Source organism: Euprymna scolopes, chromosome 19 (genome assembly GCF_053919585.1).
Source record: "Euprymna scolopes isolate OS-2025 chromosome 19, ASM5391958v1, whole genome shotgun sequence".
Taxonomy (NCBI): Eukaryota; Metazoa; Mollusca; class Cephalopoda; order Sepiida; family Sepiolidae; genus Euprymna; species Euprymna scolopes.
This window is the reverse complement of record NC_136500.1, coordinates 47,085,611-47,106,036: the sequence shown is the minus strand read 5'-3', so window position 1 is coordinate 47,106,036 and position 20,426 is coordinate 47,085,611. Positions and strand designations below refer to the sequence as shown.

The window sequence follows — 20,426 nt, the reverse complement described above, 5'->3', positions numbered from 1 at the left end:
CAGACAGACAGACATAGTGCCTTTTATATATATAATAAAATGACTGCAGAAATTCCCTGCTGGACCAAAGTATCGTAGGTTTGCAACAACAGATGCCACATACAAATTAAATACATCTAGACTAATAACCACTATCTTATGTAGCTTATGAATACCATTTTTGTCATATTCAGTCATAATACTAAAATGCTACACTGCATCTTACAAGCAACACCATCACAATCGCAACATATTTAGAGGAAGGAGTCCATATTTTTCTCTCTAAATATTTAGTACTACCAGTTTTCACCGGCACAAATTCTACATGTTCCACAGATTCTGTGATTGCACCGACCGTAACTGGCTCATAAATACATAGATATAACATAATCTTTTCATTTTCCGATTCATAAATAATAAAGGCATCTATTCTGATTGGCTGAGCTCTGGAAATTCTCATATTCTAGAATCAAGTTCTTCCCTTTATAAACAAACAGTCACTAACATTGAAATATGGCATCACTTAGATAATATTATTTTGCCTGGAGTCAAGTTCATTTGTTGCATAGGCCATTTCAGGCATGTAAGATCAAAAAATACAAGGGAGAGAAAATCAGCAAACTAATATTAAATAACCCATTTACTTGATTTCTTTAGCAAAGTTTAAAACACGAATATCCTTCCTCGAGTTTAGCTCCCAAATATTTGCGCCGTTTATATGAGGATTTTTCCTAAAAAAAACTAAGAAAACGACGAAGTTTTCATCATAACAACAACACGTTTACACAGCCCATGCTATCGAGTTTTTTTATCATTAAACACACAACGTGTAGCTTAGTGATGTTTCAAACCGACGCATTTCGTATATATTTATATATTGAAGAGTTTTTGCATCTTTTATATTAAGATTTCTCCTGAAAACAATAAAACAAACGAATACAAAAAAAAAAATGTATTTGTTAGTAATTTTATCTTTTCCATGCGATTTAACTACATTTATACGTTTTCCGGTATTATGATAATGAATATCGCATGTCAATTGTCGCCAAAATAAGGTTATGCTTTCCGACGGCCAAACAACGCACGTGCATGTGTTGTTTGCCTTGTGGACAGACTATTTGTCAGCAACAGTTTTACATGTGCTATTCATTTACAGATTACCTGAAAACCTATACATGTCGTAAAATGAGGGTAAATGTCAATGCCGGTGAGAAACAATTAAACGGTTTTAGAAGCTTGAACATTACCTTTATTGATGCTATATAGCGAATATGGCTATATTGAAGATGTTGACTCTGAACTAAATCGTAGAAGTTAGCTTCCAAGCATTTGCATTTTTTTTTATTATTATGCTGAAAAAAAATACAGAAGTTTATTGAATGAAATAACATACTTATTTTTTGACAATTTTATTTCCACAATATATTTCTTTTAATAAAATTCCGTAATTTTTTTTTCATTGGAACCAATCATTATAAAAAAAGACGCATTGTTTGGAAGCTAAACTCTTCAACATGTAAATATATATCAAAGGCCTCACTACTCCACGATACATTGATTTTGGTCACGGGCGCCAGTGCCCACTATTTTACTGGCTTGGCAGTGGCTCCCACTAACAACCGGAGTTTAATATATTTTTTTTTACAGGTGGGTTGGGGACGATATTTCCACTGGGCAACGCCAGTACACGGGTCCTGCTATGACTAAAAATAGGTATGATATTATGACGTTATGAAAAAAGGAAGAAAAACCTGTATTCTTTTAGGAAATTTCTTCTTCTTCTTCTTCTTCTTCTTCTTCTTCTTCTTCTTATTCTTCTTCTTCTTCTTCTTCTTCTTCTTCTTCTTCTTCTTCTTCTTCTTCTTCTCGGATCTGCATTTCCTGATTTTTATACCGCTTCATAACAAACAAAACAAAGGTACCTCAGTCTAGGAGGAATTCTCTTTCATTGAATGATACCAGACTCGATGATTTTAAAAGGGCTTAACATGCTTTTTGATATTTATTCGTATTATGGGAGGAGAGCTTCCAATTTTCACTTACAGACCACTTAATATAAACAACACAACAAACTGAAAATTTCTCGTTCTTTGAAACACACCAAAACCAATGATTATACAATTAATTAACGCATTTTTAAACATTTACTTTTATTGACGGAGCTTCATTTCTTAACTTATCAACAACTTATTCAAATTAAAACATAAATAGCTCAATCTTGTAATATTTCTTCACAAAATTTTTTTATTCATTGCTTTCATGTAATGGGTGTCGATTTATACATTTTTATAGCCGTAATGCCGTTTTCAGTAACACTATATATCAACTGCTTTTTTAACAATTATTTTTTTTACATATTTTATTCTTATTTACACGGACTACGAACCCAGATATGCAAGTTTACATTCCAGGTCATTACTGATTACTGCAAATAAACAAAAAGCAATTACCTCAATCTATAAAGGTTTCTTATTCAGTGCAAAAACACCAGAACCTATGGTTCCAGGATTGATTAAAAAATGTCTTCATACACAGTTTTTATTCATTAATTTCCTTTATTGGGTAGAGATTATGCACATATGCAAACTTTTTTTAATAAGTTAACTAGCGTGTTTTTAACATTTCTGTTTATTGTTTCACAATTGCTTAAAATATTTCTTCATTAACAATTTCTCTTCTTTACTTTTCATTATAGGGGTGAAAGTGCATTTATTTTACGATACCTAGTGTGTTTTAAACGTTGCTTTTTAACAGTTGGGACCATTTATTACCTACGATCATGTGCTAGAAAATCAGCTTATTTTGTTTTTGAAAGGGTGGGATAGTATCAAGGAAATATGTTCTGGCTTTCTGTCATCTTTCATCGGGCAACGCCGGTACACGGGTCCTGCTAGTATATATATATATATATATATATATATATATATATATATATATATGGTGTCCTAAAGAAGCTAGTAGACACCAAATTTGAATTCAACTGAAAATACCACTCGCTGTATACACACTCACACACACGCATATATATATATATATATATATATATATATATATATATATATATATATATATATATATATATATAGTAAGTTATAAAATATTTATGGCGATTAAGCTACACTGAATATTCCGCGTTTCATCCACTCTAGGATTCTTCAGGCTTAAAAATATGCCTGAAGAGTCCTAGAGTGGATGAAACGTGGAATATTCTTATGCCTGAAGAGTCCTAGAGTGGATGAAACACGGAATATTCAGTGTAGCTTAATCGCCATATATATTTTATAACTTACTAACTAGCTCTACCTACGTATTGAGCACTTTTGAAGTAAATACTTTTATAAATTTATACTTTCGTATATTAATTTTATGTGAGTAATATATATATATATATATATATATATATATATATATACATATATATATATATATATATATATATATATATATATATATATTGCCTATACATTTCAGAATTCATTCATAAAAAATTATTCACAAAAATATATTATAAATCTTGCTCATATTCTTAACCACCCTTACATAAAAAAGTATATAAAAAGTAATTGAAAAAATTATTTCAGTTGATATTCTTTTTTTCTTGTTTTTTTTTTTTTAAGGCAGATCCATATTTTCTAAATCTGATGCAAAGAACGTTTAAAGAAAATAATCTTTTGTTTTCAATGCATACAGAAAAAAATATGGACCTACATTTGAATTCATCATAGAAACAGTATATAATATAATACAACAATGTACATTTCTTCTTCTTCTTCTTCTTCTTCTTCTTCTTCTTCTTCTTCTTCTTATTATTATTATTATTATTATTATTATTATCATTATTATCATTATTATTATTATTCCTGTTGTTGTTGTTGTTGTTGTTGTTGTTGTTCTTCTTCTTCTTCTTCTTCTTCTTCTTCTTCTTCTTCTTCTTCTTCTATCCTAAATGGAAAATGATGTTAATCCAGAGATTGTAAATAGATATCAGTAAAAACCAGTAAATAGAGAAAGTGAAGTCAATAAATAAATAAATAAAGATAAGTAAATGAGCTTGAAAAAAGTGTACTCTTTAACGATTAGTTGTACTCTATAATCTTTTTTGGAATTTAGCTTGCTGCTTTATACTATACTTTTTAGCCAATTAATGAGTACTTTATGTCAAACTTCCAGAGTAAATGTTGTATTATGATGACTATTAATCTGTCAATCGAATGGATACCATAATATTTAGTTCACTGAATCTTATCATAACAAAGGTCCATACATACTTTCAACCAGATTGACCCAGTAGTTTATGAGAAAGTGGAATTGACAGACAGACAAACACAAACTAAGATAAATATGATATAGATATTCAAGAGTACAAAACTGACTTCGAAATCTAGTGAACAATGCTTTGTCTCCTCCCTACTATCTCTTCCTCACAAAAGAGATATAGTCTTTCTCTATCATTATTTTCATGGCAAGTGCTCGACTGAGCTTCAATCTATCGTCCCCTCCTTACTGTAAATCATTCACAACAAAACATCGTCTAGCTACAACTAAGCCTATAGTTTCTCTTTATCTCTCTTTATGTCTAAAACTAAACAAAACTTCCAAAATTTCTTTCCTAGAATTGCCCGTTTGAATGCATAACACTGTTGGGTAATTTCCCAGCTAACTAAAACATGGTCGTTTTCAAGTCGAATTGTTGTATATTGAAGGTGACAGCTCCCGGGTTTTAGTTAGAAACGAAGTGATTAGGGTCGAAGATTATTATTAAAGAAGAATGCTGGAATCGAACTCAGCATCAAAAGTTAAAGTGAATACATTATTGTTATTTAGATACGATTCCAGGAATGCAGTGGAATTATTCATGGTAGTTAGAAATAACTTTAAAAAAAGTTAGGTCAGACGAATAATAAACACTCAAACTAAGAAATGTCCTTTGTGTCGCCAGGAGACGTGTTGGAAGCATATGCAATATCCATATGCAAAACAGGCACATTGGTCACGTTCTGATGTCACAAAGAAATATAGATTCAATATATACAGTTAAGTTAGAGTTCGAAAACTGTTGGCAGTTAAGAGAGGAGAGACAGAGCAGTCAGAGTTCAGTTCGAGTTGGAGAGAGAGTTAGCCAGAGCTCCTCCAGGAAGCGAGGGTAGGAGGAGAAGACAAAATGTAGCAATCTAACACTGCATCGGATTCTTATCATTCTCATCACCAGCTGGAAAATAAATGTTTTTATATTGTTATGTAAGCCTTTGTCTTTGTTTGTCATCAATTGCAAGGTCATGCGTTTTTGTCTTTGTCTTGTATAATGAACTTTATATGAAACCCTTTCCAAAATGTTGACTGTATCCCCCTCATCAATAATGTATCTCCCTTCCGTGTTTAAAGAACTGTTCATTACATCTCTCCACCTTCTATTATAAATGTGAACTCTCTAAGTAATTGGGTTGTCGTCATCATCGCTGCTTGTACCAAGTACATCCCCATTATATCACCCGTTATATCTTGTCCCCGTCTCCGTTTTTTTTTTTTTTGTAAATTTTGAAATGATTCATCACGTGTTATACGATTAAATAATTAAATATGTTTTCAGTTAATCTGCATGAAATTAATTTCAATAATCTTATTTTAATTTTAATTTTTTTAATATTGGTGTCATTTAGATTGACTATTATTGTTGTGACCTTAAAGTGTCCATTAAGACTGCTCGATGGTATATTTACAAGAGTGTGCATTAACAGAATACAGAATAGCATGTTACAGAAAGACTGCTCGTCCTTCATCATAGGTTCATCTATACACAATTCCTAGAAGAGTTTATATAGCCATAGAATAAGGTAGATTATCATCATCATCATAATCATCATCATCATCATCATCATCATCATCATCATCATCATCATCACCACCACCACCACCACCACCACCACCACTTCATCCCGTGTGAACCTGCTACCTCAACTGTTTTACATCTACTAATCCAAGGACTCTCATCCATTCTTGGTGATATTACTGAAGTTTCTTGTCCGTCACACATTTACTTATACTGCCCAGATTTTATTTTCCTTTGAGCTCATCAGATTTAAACTTGTGTGTTTTGACTCTCATTGCACGTCCATCGTATCATTTCTCTCCATCTTTATTGGCAAGACTTTAAATGTGGCCAAGAGTCAAATATAAAGTTGAACCAATTTTGTTGATCCCCGAAAAGAAATCATATTGAGCCTGGTCACTACCAAATTAGTAATCGCCTGAGAATACCAAGCATTGTACGTGGGAAGATGATCCATGCAGATCTCCCTCCAAAAAATCATCACAATGCAGGTTACTTTCTTCTAATATTAAGTTGCTTCTTAGTCACACATCATTTCCAGCTCTCAAATCCGCCAATAAGTCTAATAAACACAGAAACAACTATCCGCTGCTAATTACCGATATTAAATACTATAGATATTAAATACTATAGATGGGTTGGAAATGAAAGAACGTCAAAGAAATTATTGAAGTTATCTTGAACACTTCATAGAATATTTTGCAAAGGCAAAAGACTGCACATATTTTAGCTGGTTTCTTTATAAAAATGAAAGAAAAATGAAAGCACTGTTGCCTTTGGAATTCCTTCCTGTTTCTCTGATATACTAACATGCAGAAATTTAACTGCCATGTAAAGCAGCAACCTCTAATCCTTGGCCTTTTACCCTCCACCGTTTCCACATCTATGTTGTTGAAATTTGCCAGTTCACATCACATGCTGTTCAAAAGCAGCACTTAGCTAACATTCTCAGATTTTTTAATCTAGCCAGAATCATCACAATCTTTGTCACTCTCTTCAAATATTTTGTTGTTTTGGGTAAATCTATCGTCTCCAGCTCTCAAACCTAATAATAGTACACAGGAACAACTATCTATTGCACTTTACCGTTATTAATATTAATCGAAAATAAGAGAATAAAAAAAATACTAAATTTGACTCAAACACTTTTACTTTTTTTTTTTTTTTTTTTTTTACATGGGGGGTCACCACTTATCAAGGCCAGGAGCCACTCGGGGATAAGGGTTATTGTGTGTACACTAATCAGTGAGATAGTATCGTAGTAATAGTTAGTATTGGGGATTTGATAAGGTGTCATTACTTGAGGGGGCGGTTCATCAGGGATTTGTTTGTGTTAAACTTGAAGACATCCAAGTTGAATTCGGGGGGGAAACAGACAAGCGGCAGAGAGTTCCACAGCCATGCAGTTCTAAGAAAGAAGCTTTGTTCATGGAATCTACGTTTTGATTTAGGCACGGATAAAGAATGGGGAAAATTATTGACAGTGGTTTCAGCTAGTCGGGTGTTTTTCGTGAAAGATTGGCGGGGGAGGGGGACCAGATAATGGAGCTCAGACGAGCACTTGCCATGGAAATAACGATAAAACAGAGATAGGCTCTCAACGTTTCTTCTGTGGGAGAGAGGTTGCAGGGAAGAGAAAAGGGCATCCCCCACCAAGCCACGAAGTCTATTTTGTACTGTCAAGGCAGGATAGAGTGTTTTTAGCAACTCCTGCCCAGATGTGGCAGCAGTACTCCATCCTTGGACGTACTTGGCTTTTATAAAGATAAAGAATTGCAATTATGTGCAAATTAACCCTCCACACCAGCAGTTTCTTTACTGCTATTAAATATTTCATATAGTTCAAGAAAGAAATCACATTGAGCCTGGTCAGTACCAGTTAATCACCTGAGAATACCAAGTATTGTATGTGGGAGGACGGTAACACCTCCCTGCAGCCCCCCCCTAAAAATACTACGAGCATCTAATAATGTGTAGTATCCACGGTTGTGACAATGCACTTGAAATTCTCTTTCAGCTTCAAAGCAACAAGAAAATTCATGAATAATTGCCACTTCAATTTTTAACTTTAATATTCATGTGCCCCTTAAACTCTTATGACCTTGGTGAAGTGCACCGGCTGCAGCCTCCTTTTGTGGGGCTTGCCCAATGCTTACAAGTACTACAAACTGAGTTGGGGGACTTTACTCTTTATGAGGAGTTTTCCAACACTACAACCACTGATCATCACTTTGGTCTTGGTAACATTCAGTTTTTTATCGTCATTTTCCTTAACATTTTGCCAAGTCTTTAACTTAACAACTAAACTTCCCATTATTTCACAGGCAAGCAGTAAATCACCTTAAAGAAAAGAATTTTGCTTTCAACATAATAGTGAAAAAAAAAATGGAAAACATTAAGCATAAAAGTACAAATTTTACAGAAATAAAGTAAAGTAACCGCTAATCCTTGGCCTTTTACCATCCACTGTTTCAACGTCTATGTTGTCAGAATTTGCCAGCTCATATCACATATTGTTCAAGAGCAGCACTGAGCTCCAATTAAGTATTCTACAATTTTAAATCCAGCCCAAATCATCACAATGCCGGTCACTCTCTCTGAATATTTTTTTTGCTTTGGGGTCATCCATCGTCTCAAACCCTCAAACCTAATAATAGCACACAGAAACAAATATCTATTGCACTTTACCGCTATTAATACTGCAGATGTTTCGAAAATGAGAGAATATAAAAAAAATACTAAATTTGTCTCAAACACATTATACCATGCAATTATGTGCAAATTAACCCTCCATACCAGAAGTTTCTTTACCGGAAGTCAAAAAGAACAAACAATCTTGACTATAACAAAATCTTTTATTAAACTGTAGGTCGTTTTATTTACCTCATCCCTAGGAGGATAGCCACAAGGTCAGATATGGGTTTGATGAAAGTGTTTCTATGGAATTAAATGGATTTGAACTAAATAAGTTCAGGTTCAAAATTTGTGCCGTTAACCACTTAATCACTATCAGTTATAATGACTGCCAAAGTACTGACCTTTTGGCTACGATCAAAGTGCAGTATCTGTTTTGAAACTACACTTCATCTGTTCTGTCCTCGATCAGAGAAAGAGTGATCCTTCTAGAATGAAGTAATTTTAATTTTTGCTACAAGCCAGACTGCCTCTGGCGCTCTAGATTTTTCACACATTGAAAACTGGCCTTGTGTTTACTCTGCTTCCATGAAGGCTGCAGGCCTACGTGGCTCTCTGCAACAATATGCTTCAATGTCTGAACAGAATGTGGATTTTACGATTGCACATGTATGAAATTATACTATTTTTATTCTGGACAAGCTATTTTTGTCATTGCTTCCAACGCACAATGACATCTAAATTTTTCCGTGATCATGTAACTAGCCAAACAAATGACCAGAAATAACCTATTTACTTAGTATGAACATAGAATATTTGAATGGTGTAATCAAGATAGCTGAAGATTTGGAAGTCCTCAGTAGACAGTGGAGAGGCTAACCTAAATTGCCTTGAAAGGAACTGCTACAGAAAGATTTCTACAGTCAATACTCACGATAGACTATCTTGGGGGTGTACATTTAGACTTTTTTTTCTGCTCTTTCTCATTCCAAACACGACATACTGCCACTTGGACGCAAGGGGCTGCTATTTGGGATCATGGATACAATACAGGAGACTGTATGAGGAGTTGAACAGCGAGATGCTTTTTTTCACATTACATTTAAACTTATGTATGTAAGTACAGTCAGAGAAGTAGGAAGCAATGAGGGAATTTCAAAGTCAACCAGTTCTAGGGAAAGAAACTTTTAGAGACTTGTTCTGATGTTTATTTCTTTAATTAGATTTCTACTGTATAGTTTTCTTTCTAAGAGTTTCTTTGTTTTTCTCAGACACTATTTTCCAATCTTTTATTTCATTTTTGTATATCTGATGCTGTCTGCTTCCAGAATTCCTAAATAGTACTAAGTTTCATGTTCACTAAGTGCCCTCATCTCCTCTTGGTCGGGCAGTTCCATGGCCTCTGATGTCTCTAGTTTTCCCATTTTCATCTCTTGTAGTGCACAGTTTACTATTCCAAATTTCAATGTCTTGACTGAATATTCTGGTTGCATTTGTGAGTTTTTCCAGTTCCTTCTTGCTTTTTGCAAATAGCTTCAGATCATCTATGTCCATGAGTTTACATGGTTTATTTTTTGTTTTGTGTTTGTAAACTTGTATTCGACATCACATTTTCTATGTATGTAGCTGAGTGGGATCATGGCTATGATAAACAGTGGTGATGATAGTGAGTCTCCCGGAAGATGTCTCTGTATTCTTATCTACATTATTATTTACTCAGTAGAAGTAGTAACACAAGCCATCATCAAAGACTACTCTTTGAAAACAACTTGTCGTGTTCCCTGGATTATTATTATTATTATTATTATTATTATTATTATTATTATTATTATTATTATGACAAAAGTGTCATAACGACCAAGCAATTGGAACATAATCGTCCGGATTTGGTCGTCATTGACAAGGTCTCAAAAAAACTGGCAGATTGTAGATTTTCAGTACCCTAGGGCAGGAATGTGAGAGAGAAGGAGAATGAAAGTGGAGCAATTATGCTCCATTGGCCTTGGAGATAAGGTGTATACACGGGGTTAAAACACAAATAATCCCGGTCGTAGTTGGTACACTAGGAGTAGTATCAAGTCGTCTGGAAGGACAATTGAAAAAACTACAAACCCCCAATATTTTAGGCGGCCTTCAGACCTCTGCAATTGTAGGTACCATCAACATCCTTAGGAAAACCCTTGATCTTTGAATCTCCTGGTTTGAAGCCGGGATTAAGAGAAATCCTCTGGAAATGAATCCCATCCCTTTCCAGAGAGACGTTGATAAACGAAATCAGAATTATTATTATTATTATTATTATTATTATTATTATTATTATTATTATTATTATTATTATCATTATTATTATTATTATTATTATTATTTTTCTTATTATTATTCACATTTTGTGTCTGGCTCTAGGTATTGCCGATTTTATACTGATAGGCGGATCATAACAAATAAACATAGGCTATCAGCATTTTGTTTTCTCAGTCTTCCATCACTTTCCGCAAGATTCTGGCGGTTCCCAACAAAGCAGTATTTTGAAGTACTCCAACATTACAATGGACCCTAATTTTCTCAATCCAATTGTCAAATCCTTTTACTATGCTCCCCAGGGCTCCCATCACAAAAGGTACAAATTCCACCTTCTTCGACTTCTACAATTTTTTTAATCTCTTTTTTCATGTATTGATACTTCTCGACCTTCTTCTTTTGTTTTTCCTCCACATTCATGTCAGCTGGCACTGCTATACCGATGATTATTGCCTTGTGTTCCTTTTTTTTTTTCTAATAAGACTAAATCTGGTCTCCTTGCTTCAATCACATTTTCACATCGTATAATTATTATTATTATTATTTATTTATTTATTTTTAACAAAATGAAAAAAGAAAGAAAGAAAGAAGGGAAGTTTTGTCTCCATTTCCTTATTGGTTAATTTTGCCTTCTTTTCATATTGATAAATAGAGGTGGGGGGAAGAGAGGGAGATAGAAGAGGAGTTTTCCTCATTGGTTAGTTATGTCTTCTTTTCGCATCGATAAATAAAAAGAGAAAGAGAAAGCCTTTTTTATTTTTTATTTTTTTACATAGGCATCACCACCTTATCAAGGCCAAGAGGCCACTCAAGGATAAGGGTTAAAGAGTGTACAGTAGAAATTGGACAATATAGTAATCATTAGTAATGAAAATTCGGTAAATTTGATAACTTATATGGAACGGCTCATCAAGAACTTATTTACGTTAGACTTGAACACAACCATATTGTAGTCAGCCGGAAAGCAGGAAAACGGAAGACAATTCCACAGGCGTGCGGTTCTAAGAAAGAAGCTTTGTTCATGGAATCTACGTTTAGGTTTAGGCACAGATAAAGAGTGGAGGGAATTATTGATAGTGTTTTCAACTAAACTAGTGTTTTTTGTGAACGTTAGGTGAGGGGGGACCATAGACTGAAGCTCAGTCGAACACTTTCCATGAAAATAACGATACATCAGAGACAAACTCGCAACATCTCTTCTGTGAGATAGAGGCTGCAGGGAAGAGAAAAGGACATCTCCTACGAGGCTACGAAGTCTATTTTGAACTCTATCAAGGGAGGACAAGTCCTTTCTAGCAGCTCCTGCCCAGATGTGGCAACAGTATTCCATCCTTGGACGTACCTGGCTCTTATATAGATAGAGAATTGCATCAGCAGTGAGATATCTACCGGATCGATAGAAAGATCCCACCATTTTTCCAGCAGCCTTGGCAACATATTTGATGTACGTTCCATTTAAGATCAGGAGTAAAGGTCAAGCCCAGAAGCTTGTCAAAACTTGAGGCCTCCTCAAGACAAGAGCCATTCATTTCAATTGATGCCAGATGTGGATCAGAATGTTGATGATGTAAAGAGAGAAGCTTGGTTTTAGATGCATTAAAAGTAACGAGCCCCATTGTACTACGTGCTCAAGATCAGAGGAGAGAGAATCAGAGAGAACTTGGTTGTTTACTGTCTTAGATGTGCTACCATAAATGGTAGTGTCGTCAGCATAAATGTCTACAAATGATGTAAGGATGTGATTTGGAAGATCATTAATGTAGATCAGGAAAAGAGTTGGGCCCAGGATGGACCCTTGAGGGACACCGGCATTAATACTGTGAGCTTCTGATTTTTGCCCCTCAACTACTACTCTTATGAACCTATCAGAAAGAAATGATTTAATAATTGAGAAGACATTTCCAGCTATACCATAGCTAGAGATCTTATGAAGTAAACCTTTATGCCATACCCTATCAAAGGCCTTAGATATGTCAAGAGCAATTGCCCTAGAAAGGTTGCCTCCATCGAGAGATTTGCTAATCCTATGAGATATAACTGTAAGCACATCTGCTGTAGATCTAGCAGAACGGAAACCATATTGAGTGTCACTAAGAAGGTTATTTTTGTTGAGATGGTTGATTACTTCTGTATTTAACACAGATTCCAGCAACTTACTCATGACGCACAGGAGACTTATTGGCCTGTACTGAGAGGGGGATGAGCGATCACCTGAATTCTTAAATACAGGGCATATTGATGAAAATTTCCAGGGAGATGGGAAACTATTCTCCTTAAGACAACGTTTAAGCAGTTTTGTAAGTATGGGCGCTAGTTCAGGTTGAAATTTTTTGAGTACTATAATTGGAATACCGTCAAGGCCAGTTGCTTTACTGGAATCATGGTTTTTGATTAGCTTGGCAACATCACGTACAGATATACGTATATCACATAGCATGTTTTCTGATACAGGAGGAAATATTGGGGGTTGGCGGCCTTGGTCGCAAAAGGTAGAATTAGCTGCAAAGTTCTTGGCAAAGAGTTTGGCTTTGTCTGATGCTGACGAGATTACCTCAGGTCCATTGATGATAATTGGGATAGAGCACACACTTCTCTTCAGAATTCTGTTTGCTATTTGCCAAAACTGGTGGGAACCAAGCCGCTGCTCAGCTACTTTAAACTTAACGGATTGAGCATACAACTCACTTGCGTTCTCTATTACTTTCTTACAATGGTTGCTGGCAGTCCTGAAAGCGGCTTTAGTTTCCATACATCTATTACGTTGGAAGCAGTGGAAAAAGTGATTTCTGTGTGCAATTGCAGCAGCACATTTTGGAGAGAACCATGGCTGGCTGTTAGATTTTTGCTGAAACTTTTTCGAGGGTATGAAACGGTCTATACCTACAATTAACCATTCCATCAGGTCTGATACTATAGAGGACACATCCTTTTTAAACATGGAATGCAGAGGTAGATCCGATATAAATGTACAGAAGCTATCCCAGTCAGCCTTAGTGTATCGATATACTGTACGATGGAGAGGTACGTCTGGGGACTTATTACATTTTTCATTTTTATCTTAATTGATACAACAGAGTGGTCGGAAGATCCAAGAGGCGACAGAACAGAAACTGAACATAGTTCAGGGCAAGTTGTGAGAAAAAGGTCTAGTAGGTTCGCATACTGGCCGTCATTGTCGGGCACACGAGTGGGTTCCTGAACAATCTGAGTGAGGTCATAGGCAATGGAGAAATCATGACAGAACCTCCCCTCATCATCGGTCTTGTTTGAGTGGGTCAACCATTCGACGTTGTGAACATTGAAGTCTCCACATACGTGAATGTTAGCTGAAGGATAAGCAGATAGGACTTGGTCAATTTTCTCAGATATGCTTTGAAAGATAGTAACTCCGCTATTGTGGGGGCGATAGAGAGTAAATATAAATGCAGTAGTGTGAGCTAAAGCAACCCAGAAGCACATATAGGGTAAGTTAGGATCTTCCCTGGAGATGTCCCTACCACATGGAAAGCTATCTTTAATATAGGCACATATTCCATGCCCATGGCGATCTTGGGGGTTAGATTTAAAAGTTAAGTTAGAGTATCCTTTAATTGCGAACTCATCTAGGGAAATAGCCCATCCAATGCCAGTTTCACTTAAAAATAAAAGGTCTGGTTTAGTCTCCTGTAATTGGGTTTCAACCTCTGGAAGGTTAGAACGTAGACCCCTGATGTTAGAGAAGGAGACATGGTAGTAGGGGTCTACGTTGGAAGTTGGAGAACCGGGTTTAATCTTTTTTTTTTCTTGAAACTTGTCATGATGAAATTTTGGAATATGTGGACTAGGTCGTCAGATTTACTTAGAGCAAGACAGAGAGGGGAAACTAAGAGAGAAAAAGAAACGAAGCATTTTTTTTTATTTGTAGCTTATGATAAGGTAAAGCCGTAACAATTACCCACTAGTATGGCATCGAGAGGTCCCACCAGAAGCTACTGCATGGTCCAGAATTCATTCACCAAATGGCAATACAGTAGCCCCAGTACTTTGCACCTGCTGATAGGACAGCCTCCTTAGTGGTTAATCCAAGGTTCGGGTCCCTGACTATCAGGCGGATAACGTCAGCCCAGACAAAACGTTTACCTCCAGCACCCTTACTAGTGACATGGCTACAAGGATAGACATAGAAACAGAAAATTTCCGCCATCTCTGCCAACTGTTCGCACAAAATACTGCCAACCTAGAAAACCTTGTCTTCTTTTCATACCGATTAGTTTCGTTTCAGTGATTTCAAGTAATGAAGATGAATTACATTGCAAAGATATAGTGAGCAAGCAAAGCCTGCTATTGGTTAAATAAAACTTTGAAAAATTAACATGGGCGAACTTTTAAAAGAAAGAGCGAAAAAAAAAAAAACAACAAAACAAAAATGTGACTGAACTTCTATTTCATTTGGGCCACAAAATGTTGACACTAGGACATCATCGAATAAAATAATGACAAAAATCTTTCCTTAGAAAATTAATTCATTTTTATTGACAACATATTAAGACAATTAAAAATATAATGTTAGCAGTGCATGAAAACTCAAAGTGTCTAAAAACGTTCTAAGTGAAAGAAAGAGTAATGTCTGTGAGAAGGAATTGAGTAAACGTGTTAATTTCGGCTGGCACCGTGTGCTTTTCTGTATAGTAGTGTATATGAATGCAATATACATGTAGATGTGTGTGTGTGTGGTGTGTGTTGTGTGTTGTGCGTGTGTGTGTGTGTGTGTGTGTGTGTGTGTGTGTGTAAGCATGCCTGTTTTGTTAGTGAAAGAATGCATGCACAAACTTATGTGTGAGCAGCGTATATATGCTAGTGTTGTGTTGAGTGGTGCAGGTGTGTCCTCTCATTGTGTTTGTTGAAGGCTTTTGGCTTCAAAAAGCATAAGTGATAGTATGACGTGCACGTTCGTGTTGCCTCTGTAAGGAAAAGGAAAAGAGAGCGAAAAGTGCTGTGTTTGGGTTTTTACAGTATGTGCAAGATCTTGCAACTGAATATTTCTTGCACTGAATAGTTGAAATAGACTGATTTGATCAGTCTTTTGGTTCAATTGAGAGTTAATATGTACAAACAACATCCACTGCCGTTACTGCTTCAAATAAGATTAATTAAAACAAAAGTAAACATTAACTTTATTCACTGAGAATCTCGATTTTATCAACGAATAATGAGTCACCACTTAACAAGGCTAAAAGCCACCCGAGGATGAGTGTTAACGAGGTGAATTGATTGTTAGATGAATGAAAATGATTGAAAATAATGAATAGAATGAAAAACATATTTATGACTTATAAGGACAGTTTCGAGTGTTTATCGAAATTTGATTTGAGGATGACCATGTTGTAGCTCTCAGGGAGACAATCTGTGTGATAACGTGTTTCACAATTGGGAAGTTATCTGTACATGGAAATTCTGTTCGATGCGAGGCACATGAAGGGAAGTTCTTTGCAAACGAGTTCTTGCTGTGAATGTTTTACAAACATGCATTGGAGATAGATGCTCAGTGGAGTATCTTCCATGAGAATAATCTATATAAATAAAACAGTAGATGTATGTATGTATGTATTTGTCTGTTCCATTCAACCTACTAATGTAGATACTAAGCTAACTATTGAATAACCAGAATTCTTCTTATCTGTCACTATTTCTATATAAACAAAACAGTAGATGTATGTATGTGTGTCTGTGTGTGAATATTTAACCGATAAACTCTTAAACTACAGGTCACATAACACTGAAATTAACAGAAAATAGTAATCATATACCAATAATGGTTTATAATGAATAAAATCTTTGGATGGATGAATAATGCGTACAGAAATATGCCGGCAAATTGAAATGCAAAATGTTTATTTCAACTTGCTGACATATTTCTATTACTTTTGCACATGCGCAAATTCATTCATAGCTTGAAGTGGTTTGATTTTAAATTTCACTTGATCTTCTTATTGATGTGGATGGATTTTTGTCCATACTTTCTGCTAATCGTTGACGATTTTCATCACTTCTTGTTATGTGGGGGTCTACCAGATTTAGGCAGGTCACATACAGATCCTTGCTGATGATATCGAGCCACCATGGCTTTGATTGCATTAGGACTAGGGAAATTTCTTGTGTTGAAGTAGCGTCGAAATTTTGTTCGAGTTCATGATATTGACTCATTCAACCGAAAGTACCCCCCTACGTTAATTATCCGCTCCTCGGTGATGTAATAACAAGAATTTGGTTACTCTAGACCAGTGGTCACCAAACTTTTTCTACTGCGGGCCAGATAACTGAAAGAATGAACGCGGGCTGCATAATCATTCTATTCAACACTTGCAAGTCAGAATGGAGACTCTAGGAAAAAAAGGACGAAAAACTAATTAGCATGCCATGTTAATCATGGGTGATGCACATGCAATGAACAAAAAACAAAAGCAACTAACATGCTTGTTTACTAAAAAATCATCAAAGAAAGCAACAACTGTAAAAAGATACATCAGACATAATGTGCACATATCCGAATATTACAAAGTAAGCAGCAAAAAAGGTTAGTGAGATTTGTGAAACTTTTTTAGTAGCCATAGTGAAGGGTGAAAAAAAACGGAATGTGAAAATGAAAAAAAAAAAACAACTACATCGAATTAGAAACGATATGATTTTCAGAATGTGAGAAATTGTATATAATAAATTCCACATCCAAACAACGTCGCAGCCCACAAGAGCCATGACAGTGAAAGAACCGGAAGTCCAAGACTAGAGTTTCGCAAAATTTATTATATATATATATATATATATATATATATATATATATATATTTTTTTTTTTTTTTTTTTTTTTCTTTTTTTTTCATAAGTTTTTATTTCGGTTTTGATTCAAGCTAATGCACCCAAGTCATATGAATATATTTTTTTTATTTTTGAAATCACAACTTTATAATATATAAAAATCGATAGAATATTAACTCATTAAAAGTATATATATATATATATATATATATATATATATATATATATATATATATATATATATATATATATATATTGTTTTTAAAATATAATATTGTTTTTAAAATATAATATAATTATCCACTGACATGTGTTTCGTCGTCGACGACTCATTAGAGTGGATACTTAAAGCCTTTGGAGGAAATAAATGTTGATTAACTCACATCTCTATTTGTAGAAAGTTAGGTAATATGCATATGTTTATATACTTCTATGTATAGGATTCATTCCTAAACTAATTAACCGATCATTATGGCTAATTAGAACATTTAAAACAAAATGTTTCTTTCAAGCATAAACATGAGGAGAATAGGAAATGGATCTTGGGTTTATTTTCAGCTACTTTGTAACTTTTGCTTCCCTTATTTTGTCCTTTAGTCCTCACATTCCACAAGTGATGTTATTGACAAAGAGAAAATAATCACTGCTTTCTGAGTTGGAATTTATCCATGTAACACTTATCAGTTTTTGACCTTAAAGCAGTATATTTTAGTTCCTTACATCCAACGACTTCATCAATCTGAGAACTAAGTATGTATTTTAGCATTTATGTTATCTCTGTTATTATATAAAAGGAACTGTGTGTGTGTGTGCGTGTGGAATTGAGTTTTTTTTAAATTTCACACAAATGTACTTTATGTGTTTGAGAGTGTTCTTACATAGGTGTTGTACTGGAATGCCTCCAATAAGTATTGACAATCGTTAATCGAAAAAATCTGATTAAAGAAGAAAGAGTCCATAATTTGATCAAAGTTAACACCCGTATACAGCCTAACATCACAAGTGCATTTGAGAAGTTTTATCACCGCACTAATATATAAAATCAACAGTAGTTTCTTTGATAAGACAGTAGCTCATTCAAAATGAATGTTTCTGTTTAGAGCACAATTGGACCATGATATTTGACTTTTGCGTTTTAAACTTTAATTCAAGCCATTATATAAAAATATTTTTAGAAAATCAACAGTATGTTCTCTACAGTGCAATATAGACTACAATGTATTGTGGATTAAGTTACTGCAAGGAGGCATGTGAAGTTTCCTCCTGGTACACCACGGTAGGTCCTTGACTAGAGCAGGCAATCAATCGATTTGTATTAAAGTATTATAAGGATGGAACTTTCGGTTTTCCTACTAGTATATGTATATCTATGAGTGTGTGTGTGTGTGTGTGTGTGTGTGTGCATGTGTGTGTGTATGTGTGCATGTGTGTGTGTGTGGACATATATATATATATATGTATAGTTTATATATATATATATATACTTTTTTATATATATTGTTTTCATTTCTAATTTAAATGTTCTTAGACCGATTTTTGTTTTAATATCTTTATATTTGTATAATGCTGGGTTTTCTCCTCTTCTGATGAGAAGCATTTAGCTTCAAAATGTCATGGTGTAAAGACGTTTTTCTTTGTTTTCTTCTCTTTTTTCCTTATTGATCAGGTGTTATGATACAGCTCTATGTAACTTTTATTCTTCATCTTTTATATCATATATATGTATATGCATATATAAGTGTACTTACATAAAACTACAATTATATATATATATATATATATATATATATATATATATAAACGTACACATGTATGTATGTATGTATATATGTATATATATATATAAATACACATATATGCATATTTATACATACATATGATGATGATTGCAACGTCTTGTCAGACGAGTGCCACTCCCTCATACACTTAAAGTCCATGAGCCCAAAAATGACTTCCATCGCCACAGGACCATTTTAATAGACAAATGCCTGAGGAAGTATCTATACACAGATGATGTTACAGAGTCTTAGCTTTGTACGACAGCTAAGTCTCTCTCTCAGTTCAAAATGTTGAGATCCAGCAACAAGCAAGAGCAAGATAGCCAACAACAAGTTAAACTGCAGACCAGCTTAATGCGGGTACTGGTCTCCCACTTTATGGTTTTTTAAATCAGAGATTTGCTTCTCCTAGAAAGGTTGCCTTCACCACGGCTTACGGGAGACCTCTCCACCCCAACACACACATACATACACACAAACACACACGGTGCTAGTTGGCCGTTGACCCAGAAAAAGGGTTCATTCGCCCTTTGGAAGGTCTTGTTTTTAATCCTTCAGGGAGACTAGCCACCCTCCTCACCAAACAAGTCTGATGGGGGAACCAGTTTAGTCGCCGGTTTCCCGACCATGAGACAGGTAGTACTGGGTTACATGGTACCAGTAGCATATGACATGACCTGACATACATATATACATATGCACACACACACACACACACACACACACACACACACACACACACACACACACACACAAAACCCACCCACACACACACACACACACACACACATATATATATATATATATATATATATATATATATATATATATATATATAGAGAGAGAGAGAGAGAGAGAGAGAGAGAGAGAGAGAGAGAGAGAGAGAATTAAAATCCAAAAAAATAATTTGTAAGTAAATGCGATTTTTGTCAATTTTATTTAAGTAAATTATTACTTTTTTTAGATTTTAAAATTTGATTATTAAATTTGATTGCATTTTCATTTTTATCTTTTATTTATTCATTTGTTGCCAGCATCCCCCAAAATACTTGTTGAATCAAATGCTACCAGCAACTTGATTGATGTATGGAATTCCATTTATTGGCGAACGACCGACCA

At 34.8% G+C, this 20,426-nt stretch overlaps 1 protein-coding gene across 2 annotated transcripts in view; it reads left to right on the top strand.

Moving 5' to 3' along the window:
* Positions 1-20,426, top strand: part of LOC145303554 (uncharacterized) — a 322,732-nt gene that overhangs the window by 20,875 nt on the left and 281,431 nt on the right. For both annotated transcript variants that reach the window (XM_080145059.1, XM_080145060.1), the window contains one exon: positions 20,342-20,426. This exon is cut by the window's right edge and continues 332 nt beyond it. The gene's annotated coding sequence lies outside the window, so the exon portion shown is untranslated. The remainder of the gene's footprint in view (positions 1-20,341) is intronic.